The sequence below is a fragment of the Squalius cephalus genome, assembly GCF_949319135.1.
Source record: "Squalius cephalus genome assembly, chromosome: 14".
NCBI lineage: Eukaryota > Metazoa > Chordata > Actinopteri > Cypriniformes > Leuciscidae > Squalius > Squalius cephalus.
In genome coordinates this window covers 21,340,793-21,354,251 of record NC_137135.1, presented here as the reverse complement: position 1 = coordinate 21,354,251, position 13,459 = coordinate 21,340,793, and positions in this window count along the sequence as shown.

The window sequence follows — 13,459 nt, the reverse complement described above, 5'->3', positions numbered from 1 at the left end:
ACATCCTGACCTACTGTAATTAATCTATCTATCTATCTATCTATCTATCTATCTATCTATCTATCTATCTATCTATCTATCTATCTATCTATCTATCTATCTATCTATCTATCTATCTATCTATCTATCTAAGCTCATTTACAGTTTTTCTCTCAATATCTCACGTTTTCACCTGAAAATAGTTTGTCACATTTTCTCAGGGAGAGAATATAGTAGGTGAGAGATGGAGAGGTATGCCTTTTCTCTGTGATTCAATCTCTGCTCATTATGCAGCAGCGAGGAGCGTTCTGTCAGATAAAAGCAGAGCCGTAATGGAGGATAATGACTCGCTCACAGACCCAACTCCCTCTAAGTCACACGCTGTTCTTTGAAATTGTGAAGCCCCAATCCCTTGACTGCTGTAAACAACGAGAGAGGAGTTACAGAGACCAACAGAGGGAGATATGGCGATGAAGGAGACTTAACCCCTGAGATTGAGGGATGTCAAGAGGCAGAAGGAAGCAGTTCCCTTAGGTGGTGTCAGTGAGCCAGGCGACTGAGAGATTGTGATGTTGTGACATTGTAACCACACAGAGACAAAGTGTGAGCGTAGTGCAATTTGTTCCATGCTGAAGGGCCGGACCACCATCACTCGACTTTATTCAGTAAATCAAAAAAAAAATGTTTTAAAAAAATACACGTTTCTTATGGGTATTTTTTTTTTTGGAATATTAGTTTATTCATTCAGACCTTTTTTCTCCACTAATGAAAAATAGCTCTAGAAATATAGCTAAATTAGAGGACCAGAACTAACTCTAGCCTATAATTGTATTAATTTTCTCAGATATAAGGCTGTGAACATAAATACATTATAGATGGTTGTGATCAAAAGTGTACATAGGCTACATCTTCTTCCTCTTATTATGTTAAAATAATGAACAATTTGCAGATCCTGCAAGGCGTATGTAAACTTTTGACCACAACTATGTATTAGTATTTGTGGCCTTTTTTTGTGTGTGTGTGTGTGTGTGTGTGTGTAAAATACACTTTATCTGAGATCAAACTTTACCTGATTTTGCACAACTCTCTATATTTATATGTATATAAAACAATTCTGACTGGTAAAAGGCAGCTGGGTTGCAGTATAATAATGAAGTGTGTAACTTACCTAAAGGTGATCGTTACAGTGTGCTGAAATGTTTGACTACTACCCCAGTGATAAAGTAGTAAATCTGGAAACACTGTTGTGCAGAATTAAATGATACACCTCAGTTTAATCTCTGGCCCTTGAAGATAAGCCTCAGTTACGTGATCAAGAGTAGATTACACACACACACATTCATGCACACACAAAACGCTGGCTTTACAAAGGACCCATGAGTGTGTGTAAAGAACCATGGCCTCTTGCCTTTGAAAGGACAGAGAGAAAGAAAAAACCACCTGAAAGACACCTGGCCACTTCTGAGCAAACAGAAAAGGAAGGCTTGTTAGAGTCTGCGACGAGCTCAGTCTGGGCTTCTGATTGCAGTGTCATTTATAAAGACTTCAGATGGCAGATGAGTCTTTTGTAAGGGGGGCATCGTGGCTGTAGTTGCTTGGAGATCAAACCTTCAATTATCCAGGACAAAGAATACACAATAGACCTCAGAAACAGTTTTGATGACTGTCTGGATTGCTTTGGGTAGACTTCTGTATTGGTGAATGTTTTTCTAAACATTTCTTCTTTTGGAGACATCATTTATTTTTAAGTTTCACAGAGCATGCTTTTAAAATGAAGAAAATAAGCTGAAAAATTTGGATAAATAGGAAAATATTTACAGGAAAATATCAAGAAATCCTTTAAACAAGATACATTTACTTGAAAAGCAAATTGCAAAAGATATTAATACTTGGTTTTAGAATTATATCTTGAATTAAAATTGTATTTCAATTACCTCATTTGTAAATTCTGTAAGAAAAGATAAACAAGACAAATTCTCTTGTCATGTATCTTATGTAACTTTGCTATTTAGTGAATTTAATTGGTTTTCTCAAGGAAAGTGAACACCAGTATATGTGAATCACACACCCCTCATCAATAGTCTGTTCATGTGAAACCTGGCAGATGAGAATTAGCACTCTATAATCACGGCATTGCTAACAACCTCTCAGTCTCTAACAAGAAAACACTCAATATCCTCACAGGATTGGGCTCCTCGCTCTTCTCAAAAAGCCTCTTTCCTCTCACAGCCAGCGATACAACATCCTCCTCTTGTTCATGCTCAGCGGAGTGTGTGAAACCAGAGCGGCGTAACCATGTGTGAAGGCCCGTACCGTGGAAGAAAGTTGTATGATTTACCACTTGAGTCGCTGATACGCGTCAACTGTTGCAGTCAGGAGAGAGTTAGAGGGTTTAGCCAGTCAAATCTTGCAGCAGCACTTAAGTGAAGAGGATCAGAGTAATTGTTTTGCCTCTTCGTTGTGTCATGGATGAGGCCGATTTCCCACCACTTCCGTCCATTTTTTTTTTACCCTATCATCATGCATCAGCATGACTCAGTGCACACCCAGTCTGCTCTTTCATAGAAACACCTGTAGGGGGGACTGAATTTTCAGCAGCCATTACTCCAGTCTTCAGTGTCACAAGGTCCATATGATGCTCAAGAAACATTTCTCATTATTAGCAATGTTGAAAAAAGTTCTGCTGAATAATACTTTTTGGAAAGCGTAATTGGAAAAAAATTTCCAGTCTTCTTTGATGAATAGAAAGTTCAGAAACACAGCATCTATTTAAAATGCAAATGTTAACATTAAATGTCTTGACTGTCACGTTTGCTCAATTTAATGCGTCCTTGCTGAATGTTAGCTTTCATTTCTTTTTCAATTTCTCTGTACGTTGATGAATAAAAAGTTCAGAAGAATAGCATTTATTTGAAAGAGAAATATTTTCTAACATTATAAATATCTTTTGTAACAATATAAATGTCACCTTTGATTAATGCAATCACCCTTTTATTCAGCATCCTTGAATAAAATATCTGGCTGATCCCACACTTTTGAAGAGTAATGTATATCTGAAATGTGCTTTAATGCAAGAAAACCTAAGCATACTGTATGTTAACATCAGATGACAGCAATGGGGCTAAAAGTAAAGGCTTCCATGGTTCTGGAGCCCCTTCCATGAGTTATGCAAAACAAAATGGCAGCACTTATTAAAAAACCTGAGTGGAATATGCTGGCACTATATGGTCCATTAAGTAAAAACAAAGAGGTTTTAATAGATATATTTATTATTCAACAGGAGTTTCGGCTTCTTTGTAAGTGTTCTCTAAATGGCATTCGTATGCACCAATGAATCTTCGTTTCTCATATCCAGATAAAAGCATCTGCATTCATAGCGTGATAATGATAATTCTAATAATAATACTCTCAGGCATTGTGAATTGGTTTTGTGATGATTTTCTGCGAATTGATATTCCAACTTTCATGCTGGAAATAATTTGAGGTTATTACTGTCATTGAGATGTGTTGCACAAAGCTTTCTAGAGGTCTGGAGGCTAACGCAGCGGTTAGTATTCTCCTTTTGTTTTGTTTCAGAGGGTTAGTTTCTACAGAACAAGTTGAAATTCTAGCTAACAGTTTTGAAAGTTGTTTATGGTCCACGCTGGTAGTTGCTACTGAAGAATAAGATGACGATAATGATGTGGGTGTTGTAGCATCTTGTGGATCATGCTCCATTACCTCATAAAGTTTTGCCGCATTTAAGGACAAATCCTTCACCATGAGGGTCATTATGGGCTTTTAAAGACAGACGTGGTGTAATTGACTTCCCCTTATGTGCTCTGTTTGAAGAGAGCATTTGAGGTCTGTGTTCTCATTTGTGCTGTTTATTTGCAGAAAGTCTCATGTTTGTTCCTCAGTGTGAGAGGAGGCCATTAGGACAATGCTAATGATGTTATTCTTTGTTTCAGTCATATTTTTCAGCATTTGGGAAGGTGCTAAAATGATAGCAAAGCTGAATTATAGAAAGTCATATTATTGTGCCTTTAGCCCCAACAGCAGGGCCGCTTTTTCTTCCGTTATTAAAAGAACTGTTGCTTTAATTACCTTGAACAAAACTGAAAAACATTAACAAGACCTTTCTCTCAAAATATAGTCAATAGTTTAATTGATTTTCCTTTGCTATATAAATCTACAAACGTTAAATATTAGATCAAACTACCGCCGAATCAACTTTGCGTTGCTGTTTGGCGATTGCGTCAAGGATCAGCCAAATTTCCACATGCATCGTCAAAAGCGGTGGATAAGAAAAGTGCTGAGCTGAATTTTTGTGCCATCTAGTGGTTTAAAAGAGAATAAAGTCAAATGCGCCTTTTACCCCCGTTGTACCCTATTTTTGTTATGTGCTTTTTTTTTGTCATTTTTTAAATAAAAAAATATTTCTAAATAGTTTTACTTCATTTCAGTTAGTATTAGTGCTTAAACTTATTTTAATTTGTTGCCAAGGCAACATTTCTAATTTTAGTTTGTTTATTTATATTTCAGCTTTATTTCAATTTCAGTTTTAGTTGTAGTTTTAGTTAACAATAATCGCACTGCTGTATAAGAAAAACTTAATCCCGCATTCAAAATCTTCATTATTATATGTGCTGCATATGTGGCCACTATTTGTGGTGACAAAATTAAAACCAATTTAAGCGTCCTAGTTCTGTCAATCAAATCCTGCATCCTTATTCTGCCCTCCTTTTGGGCTGCTGAAACAGAAGCCAGCGCCTGTGAGCCGCCTGACTCAGTGTTTCAGCCTTTTGCTATGATGAAGTTATTTGTGGCAGAGCCTTTGTTTGAGCAGCACCGCGAGCAGAGGGGAAGACTTTCAAGAGCACACAAGCTTTCATCTTGATTTCACAGAGTAAGAGAGAGAGAGAGTGAGAGAAAGAGGAAGCAGGAAGGAGAGAAACTGAGAGGTCGAGTACTTTATATTGCTGCATAAAAACCATGCCTCCAGCCAAATCGATCAAGTTTGCATTACAGGATGGCAGAGTCTTGTTTTTATTTATTAAACTGTGATTGGTTGATTTGCATTCTCATTGTCTCACTAACACCTATTGTGAGCTGTTGTCTGTGTGAAAGGCAACAGAAAGGGATAAAGGTTTGAACTTTGCAGGGCATCTCTCTATGAATTCATTTCCAGTTTATTTTATTTTATTTTTTCCTATTTGACTATTTTGACTGATGAAACACAGCTGATTTGATTAAACAAAGATTTTCATTTTTCAAATATTAAAGGTAGGGTAGGCAATTTTGGAAAGGCTAGCAATAGCAAGCTATAGCTTTGAAAGCATAAGATCCCACCCTCCCTTCAGAGCGTCTCCAAAGCCAACGCCTCCTACAAAACACATGAACACAAGACTAGAGACAGAGTTAAATTAAATCATGTCTCAAAGCACATAACATAATAATAATGAATGTAAACGACTTACAGAGCTCTAGTTGTACCACTTGACAGCTGCAGATTCATTTCAGCATTGATAGTGTTGACATAGAAATGCATAAATCCGACTTGAACAGCTCTGGGTGCAACATCACGGCTTACCATGTCATAATCATGGTTATGACATGGGGTGAACTCAGCATAAGCTCGTTGTTTTGGTTCAGGAGGAACTGATGTTTGTTTGTGGTGCTCTGTGACTGTCTGTCTACAACGCACTGCTGTTGTGGCATGTGACGTGCGTGGAGGTATGGAAATACATGTTGACAGGCAGGTAGGACATTGTATCATTGCATTCAGAACGAATGCAAATGGATTTTTTTCTGTATACAGAAAACTTTCTGAATTTTTAAATTTTCAATAAAACATTATAATAATGTTTATAAGGTTTAGGTATAGGGGATAGAATGTAAAGGTTGTATAAAAATCATTATGTCTATGGAGAGTCCTCAAAGCACAAAACCCCAACGTGTGTGCGTGTGTGTGTGTATGTGTGCGTGTGTACGTGTGTGTGTGTGTGTGTGTGTGTGTGTGTGTGCGCGCGTGTGTGTGTGTGTTGTCAGAACACGTAGATACTTTTTAGTAGTCAGATGGTGTAGTTAAATGCTAACCAGCCGAACTTTGATCCCATTCATTCTTTCTCTGGTGAGACAAATTCCAAAAAAATACTGAGCATTATTTCACATATTCTTTTATTTCTGTCGAAACAAAGCTGGCGTTCAATGAAGAAAAGTTTTTGAAGTGAAGTAACAGCTTTCATGAAACAAGAAGGGAACAAGACAAGAGGGTCAGCTTACAGAAACACTACAAAGGACCGAGAGAATGAGGATAGCTGTTGTGGCCTTGTCTGTAATAAACCTCTCCAATTTCTGTTTTTCCATCTTGTTGAATGACGCTCCATTGATGAGTCTCAAGGACTGTACAGCAGCCACATCAAAGCACCAGTCTAATGTGGATTTCCAATAGGGATCCAGCATAATGGATGATGAGATCCAGACTACAGAGCTCCGCTGGTGTGAAATGAAGGGCTTATTTAGCCTCTGTTTATTTTCTTCCCATCACTGTGTTTGTTTTCATCTCAAGGTTTTTTTTTTTTTTTTACAGAAACCACCTCTGGGGTTATTCAAACAGGCTATGGAAATAATGAAATGCATGAAGAGGAGAAAGAGAGCATGAGATGGAGAGCGAAAGTTGTCTGCGGAGGGGTGATGTTTTAGGAAATCCACACGGCTTCAGTCCCTGGAGGACCCTGTAGGGGTTTGTTCACCTCCCTCCACAGCCGTATCAGCCTTGTGTGTCTGTCCTTATCCTGACCTGGAATTCCTTCTCAATTATTCTGCATTTACGTGCCTTTGAAACCATTGGGATTATGGTGAAGCCTGAAGGACTTAAATGTGCTGCTGCTGTGAGCAAAGCAGTCGCTATCGTCGCAGTTATTAGATGACAGAGGAGATGTTAATTTCCCCCTCTCCTCAAAGTGTGATCAGGGGGAATGGATTTGAGATTGAACTGTTCTCAGGCTCCCAGGGGTTCTGTTTATGCTCATATGCAAGCTGAGCCTGAAGAAACAGACAAAGTGGGAAAGAATATTTCTTTTTGATGCAATCTAAACTTAATTCTATGGAGACAGAGAGTTCAATTGCTCATCATGAATGTTTTTCCTGGTATTATCTAGTTTCCTGTTGCCATAAACTTTTTTTTTTTTTTTTGAGATTTTAAGTAAATGTTTAAATTATTTACCAACAAGTTCGCATGTTCACAGTTTACTGATTTTAGTTTATGGTCACATGACATGCAGGTAAACAAAATATTTCATATTTTTATGAAGTGTTTTATTTTGATTTTTGATTTTTGATTTTCAAATTTTTGTATTTTTAATTGTAAGATTAGCTTTTCATTAGATCACAGTCATCCTGCAGTTGCCTTGCAAATCCAGGTTTGGAAAACCCTGCCTTAAAGGATAGTTCACCAAAAAATGAAATTTGCTCACTTGCATGTGAAACGTGTATGTTAAGTTTTGGTTAATTTTTTTTTACTATGTTCTGTCCCTGTTTTGCGTGCCTGTGTTCCCTAGTTAGTTCCATGCACCTGTTTCTGTTCAGTTGATTACCCTTGTATTTAAGTATGAGTTCTTTCTGTTCATTGTTCGGTGTCGCCTGAGTTTTACGTTGGTGCTTTAGTTCTCCTGAGTATTTTTGTTTTGGATAATTGGATTAAAGACTGTTTTTTTTTTTCCACACTCTCCTGAGTCATGCGCTTCACTGCAGCAATGCGTGACAGCATGTCGTTAAACCTGTGTGACTTTCTTTCTTCCATTTAAATACAATTGTTTGTTTGGGTTTTTTTCTAACATTGAAAGTCAATTTCAAACTATGGACACAATTTTTTTTCTAAATATCTTCTTTTCTGAACAAAATAAAGAAAGTCATACAGATTTGAGAAGACATTAGTGTACACCTGCTTTATGTTAAGAAAAAAAATGCAAAGGATAAAAAATTTAAACATTTCAGAGTTGTCCCGCTGTTCACATATAATGAATATTAAGCACAATCCCTCATACACTCTTATGTATTCACAGATGTATAAAGCCCACGTCAAGAACGCCCACCCACATGCTGCCTCTACTTCAAACACACATGCTCTTGGCCTGACGAATAGATGGAAGTATGTGCTCAGCAACTGCTCCAGTGCCCTAAGCAAAGCCCTTCATACAGGTCCATTGCTCTTGTCAAGGGTGGGACGGCCTGATAAGAGCCTTACTCCTTCCAGTGACCAGGTTCAGTATATCAGAGAGATGCCAGAAGCTCAACCTGCTCCAGGCTCAAATGGTCTGACAGAGTGGAACGACAACACTGGTTCCAAATCGGTTAAACCCCTTTATTTCAGTGGAGAAGTCTATAAACAATTTATAGCAGAGCGACAAAATGCACTAGAAACTATAGCATTATTAAGCAGGTCTTTGTAAATATATATATATATATATATGTATATATATATATATACTCTATGACGTTAACTCGTACATAGGGGAAACGTTTTTTTTTTTCGCGCGTCTTTGTGCCCTCGACGGCAACTTATTAGACTATCGTGGTTGCAGGGGCTTGTGGTCTACAGTGATCCCTCTGGGTCTTTTGCACATGATACTACTTCAGTTGTGGCTCAAAACTGGGGGATTTCATCTACACAATCCCTAAAGGCAAATAAGGGCAAGGGCGCACGCTGAGTGCTTCATATCCTTTCTAAAAATCCATGTTTATGGTAAGTCACGCGATAAACGCTTCATGCTCTTTCTAAAATCCATGTTTATGGTAAGAGTTATGCGCTGTGGCTTCGTTCCCTTTCTACGTGGTTCAGACCCCGGTTCCTTGTCTTGAGTCCCACTCTAGGTACGTCTTGCCATCGTAGAATGCTAACGACAGACGCCTCCCTGTCGGGCTGTGTAGCGGTCTTAAGTGGTCATCCAGCTCAAGGGATCTGGGGAGGCATCATATTGATTGGTACATCAATTGCCTCGAATGGATGGCTGTATTTTTGGCCCTGAAATACTTCCTCCAGCAGTTAAGGGGCTATCATGTCCTAGCACAGGTGCACAATACTATGGTAGTCACAAAAATCATCAGGTGGACTGTGTTCGCGCCTTCTAACAGGCGAGCGCAGCAGGCTCTGCTTTAGGGTCAGGACAAGTTCCTGTCCCTTAGGACGATTTACACCCTTAGGGGTCCTGGCCAAGGTTCTGGTTCAAAGTTTGGTTCTCGGAAATAATATCTCTCCTCGACGGCTCGCACTGGGTGATACCAAACAGGAGGGACCTTCAGTCTCAAACGCAGCGGACAATAACGCCAGCCCGAGTTGTGGAACCTTCATGCATGGCCTCGGAAGGGTACTGAGGGACACTGGGTTTTCAGCTGATATCATAGAGACCATTCTCAGTGCTAGGGCTCCCTCCACTAGAGGAAGGATGCCAATAAATGGGGTGTCTTTGAAAGGTGGTGCACTGCATGTAATGCAGATCCAGTTAACTGCCAGATTGCTTCAGTTCTGGACTTCCTGCAGAAAAGTATTTGGACACTTTAACAAATATTTTTTTGTGTTATGTAACTAAAATTCAACCTAATTTTAACAAAACAAAAACACTTTTAAAGCAAAGCATTCCACAAAAGAACAGGTTAATTAGCTTTCAAAAAAGATATATTGGTTAAAATTTCACTAGAAATCATTTGGGACAACTAGTTGGTTTATGTTTATTTTATAATGTTTATTTTGTGTCAAATCTTAAGTGTCCAAAAGCATTTTGGGGCCACTGTATGTTGCAGTATTTGCTGAACATTTTTTACAGTGCATTTACCTGCACAATGACATTTTCAACTTCACAGTAACAACGAAGCAGTATTTTTTTTCACAATGAGATGTGTTGCTCTGAGTTTGCTCCCCATTTTGTGTCATCCCTTGACAATGTGAAAGACATGAACAAACAAAGGTGATGGAAGGAGTGATACAGTTTCATAATGAAGTAGGAGCTATTTTTACTGGGCTGTAGATAGTTTTTTTTTCTGCAAGCTCATGTCTGAGACCTTTGCATTCTTGTAAGCACACACTACACAACCGTAAGGGGTCCAGACACCCACAGTGTGGCGGTGGGTATTCACGTTCCCATATCACTTAAATCAAGCGCAGCATTGAGTGTAGCTTTTGAAAGGGAATGTCTTGGGTTACTTGACTGTAACCCTGTTCCCTGAAAAAGCGGGAACGAGATGCTGCGCTTTATTGGCGCACTATGGATGTCCCAGGACTGCTCTTCAGACAAAATTATACCTGCCGATGCACCTGTGGCACATCTAATTATAGCCTCTGATGTGCGTGCATTCCAATGACGTCACTGTCCGAAAAGCTCAAAGTCAATTCCATTGACGTGTTGCACACATATGTTCACAGCTTGTCACGCACAGAAGCGTTCCCATAGCGCTTAAATCAAGCGCAGCATCTCGTACCTGCTTTTTCAGGGAACAGGGTTACAGTCAAGTAACCCAAGATGTTTTCATGATGTAATGAGATCACAATCTCACAGTTCAGTTTTTTATTTCATAACATTGTCCTTTGAATGCTTTATCACCCACTTTATCCAGTAATTCTATGCCATCTAATGCTATATTTTTCAGAAATTAGAGGACTATAAATTCAAATAATTAAAAGCTTTCTTTTTTTAAATAAACTCTGAATCACCGCAAGATCAGCATGCTTTGCAAGGGAAAAGATGTTTTCTAAAAACGAATTACCTTTGACAGTTAAATAACGGGGTTAAAGAAAAAAATTTAATCTGAATCTTCATTTTCATCTTTTACTTTAATAAATGGTTCAACTTTAATTTTATGAGGTGACGAGAATACTTTTTGTGCGCAAAAAAACAACAACAAAAGACAATTTTATTCAACAATTTCTTCTCTTCCGTGTCAGTCTCTTGATGCTGTTCACGTTGTGTAAACAGTGCAGACGTCTATACGTCAGAACGTCAGCTCATTATTGGCCGGATCCTGCATCAGCACCACACACATACTTCACTGTGCTCACGTGAGCAGCGTCAGAGACTGACACAGAAGAAAATAAATTGTTGATTAAAGTTTTTTTTTGCGCACAAAAAGTATTTGCATCACTTCATAAAAGTAAGGTTGAACCACTGTAGTCACATGGACTCTTTCAACAATGTCTTTACAACCTTTCTGGGCCTTGAAAGTGACAATCGTGTTGCAGTCTATGGAAGGACAGAAAGCTATTTTATATATATTATAAAGCTTTCGGATTTCATCAAAAAGATCTTCATTTGTGTTCCGAAGATGAACGAAGGTCTTATGGTTTTGGAACGACATGAGGGTGAGGGTGAGTAATTAGTGACAGAAATGCCATTTTTGGGTGAACTAACCCTCTATTCTGGGCAATTTCTAGATCTCTCAGATGCATAAGACCCTGTTTTTGTCTAAATGGTGAGTCCAAATGTTTTAGCATTAAAATTTAAGCAGTATGGTAAGAGCGTCCATGCAGTATCGGAGTATAATCACAGCTAAAGGAATCTGTTAGGCATAACCTTGAAAACCTTCTTCTTTTATTAATTTGTCAATATAATTCATAATATAAATATTGAGAAGAAAATATTAAAGCATTATTTTACTAAACAAATTCATTGCGTTCCATCCTTCCGATGGAGAATAGTGCTTATCTCTGACATAACAGAAAGTTGCTAGGCAACAAAAACAACATTCAGCTATGAGTGCTGCGTAATGTGGTGAGCAAATGCTTTACTGTTACTACAGTGTTTTTACACTGCTGGAATGCATATTGTCCAATCAGGAGCTGTAGGACTGAAAGTAATCATTTTATTTTATTATTTCATTTCATTTTATTTTATCATATTAATTTGATGTAAAGGGATTTTTTTTTTTTTTTTTTTTTTAAATTTCCCCCCAGAATAATAAGGCTTGTAAACACCACATCAAAGCTGCATGTCGATTCTGACCTACCAGTGTTAGCAACCATTTAAAAAGTAGTTAAATTGATACTGTGACAGCCAAGGAACGAATTTAGCAAAACATCAATATGGACTTGATTGATTGTCTCATGTCTTAGACTGCATTGTGTAGGTGTCTATAGGCATTTTCCTCCCCTTTCTTCTTCCCCCTTCTCTCTCTTTTGCTTTTTTTAATTAAAAATACAGTTCTGCTTCATAGAGTTCAAATTATCTTCTCTATCTTTTCCTGGATTGATGTTAATATGGGAAGTGTCTCTCTTTAAGCAAACCCTAAAGATTTAATTTAGATTTTGTACTATTTTCTTTTTAGTTAAAGTCTCCCCATTGATTACAGATGAGCCTCATTACCTGCCGTACACTCAACCTGTCAGAGAGAGAGAGAGGCGGAGAGGTCAATTTAACAGACTTACTGCCACAGTGCAAAATCCCCTAATAATCACTCAGTTCAATCATGCGTCTGAAAGCCATAAAGAAATAAACGTGATAAAAAGGACTCAGGCACTGGACTGTGAAAATCCCTCTAGTGTTTAAAAGATAGATGCCAAACAGGCTTCCCGAAAGTATTATCTAAGATCTTATCCATTACAGCCGGCATTTTGCTGGTGGGATTACTGGGGCTTTCTCACAGGAAGAAATTTATTAACACCTGTCAACATCATGAAGGGCCCCGATAGACCCGGGATCAATCCAGAACGGCCCCAAAAAGTATTTGGACAATTTTAACAAATATTTTTTTGAGTTCTGTAACTAAAAATCAACCTAATTTTTAACAAAACAGAAAAAGCTTTTTAAAGCAAAGCATTCCACAAAAGAACAGGTTAATTAGCTTTCAAAAAAGATATATTGGTTAAAATTTCACTAGAAATCATTTGGGACAACTAGTTGGTTTGAAAAATTGGAAAGACTACGTATGTTCTGCGAAAATGTTTATTTTGTCTCAAATCTTAAGTGCCCCAAAACATTTTGGGGCCACTGTATGTTGCAGTATTTGCTGAATATTTTTTACAGTACATTTACCTGCACAATGACATTTTCAACTTCACAAAGTAACAACGAAGCAGTATTTTTTTTCACAATGAGATGTGTTGCTCTGAGTTTGCTCCCTATTTTGTGTCATCCCTTGACAATGTGAAAGACATGAACAAACAAAGGTGATGGAAGGAGTGATACAGTTTCATAATGAAATAGGAGCTATTTTTATTGGGCTGTAGTTTTTTTTCTGCATGTGAGGAGCACACAGTTGCCCTTTGATTTTCTCTCACTAGGCAGATGCAAGATATAGGCTACAATGCCTTTCTCTCTCTCCTTCACGTTCTCTCTGGCACATTTAGACACATACATGCCCTACAGGAAAGGTTGTTTCATTCATTATTTTGAGTTTGTTTCCTTGTATGTATTGCTCTGACTTTCGCATTGGGTTTCTGCAGGAAGTTGCCAGATGCTAAAAAGGGAAATGACATTTGCGCAGGTCTCCGCTATTGATTAGACAATCTTTA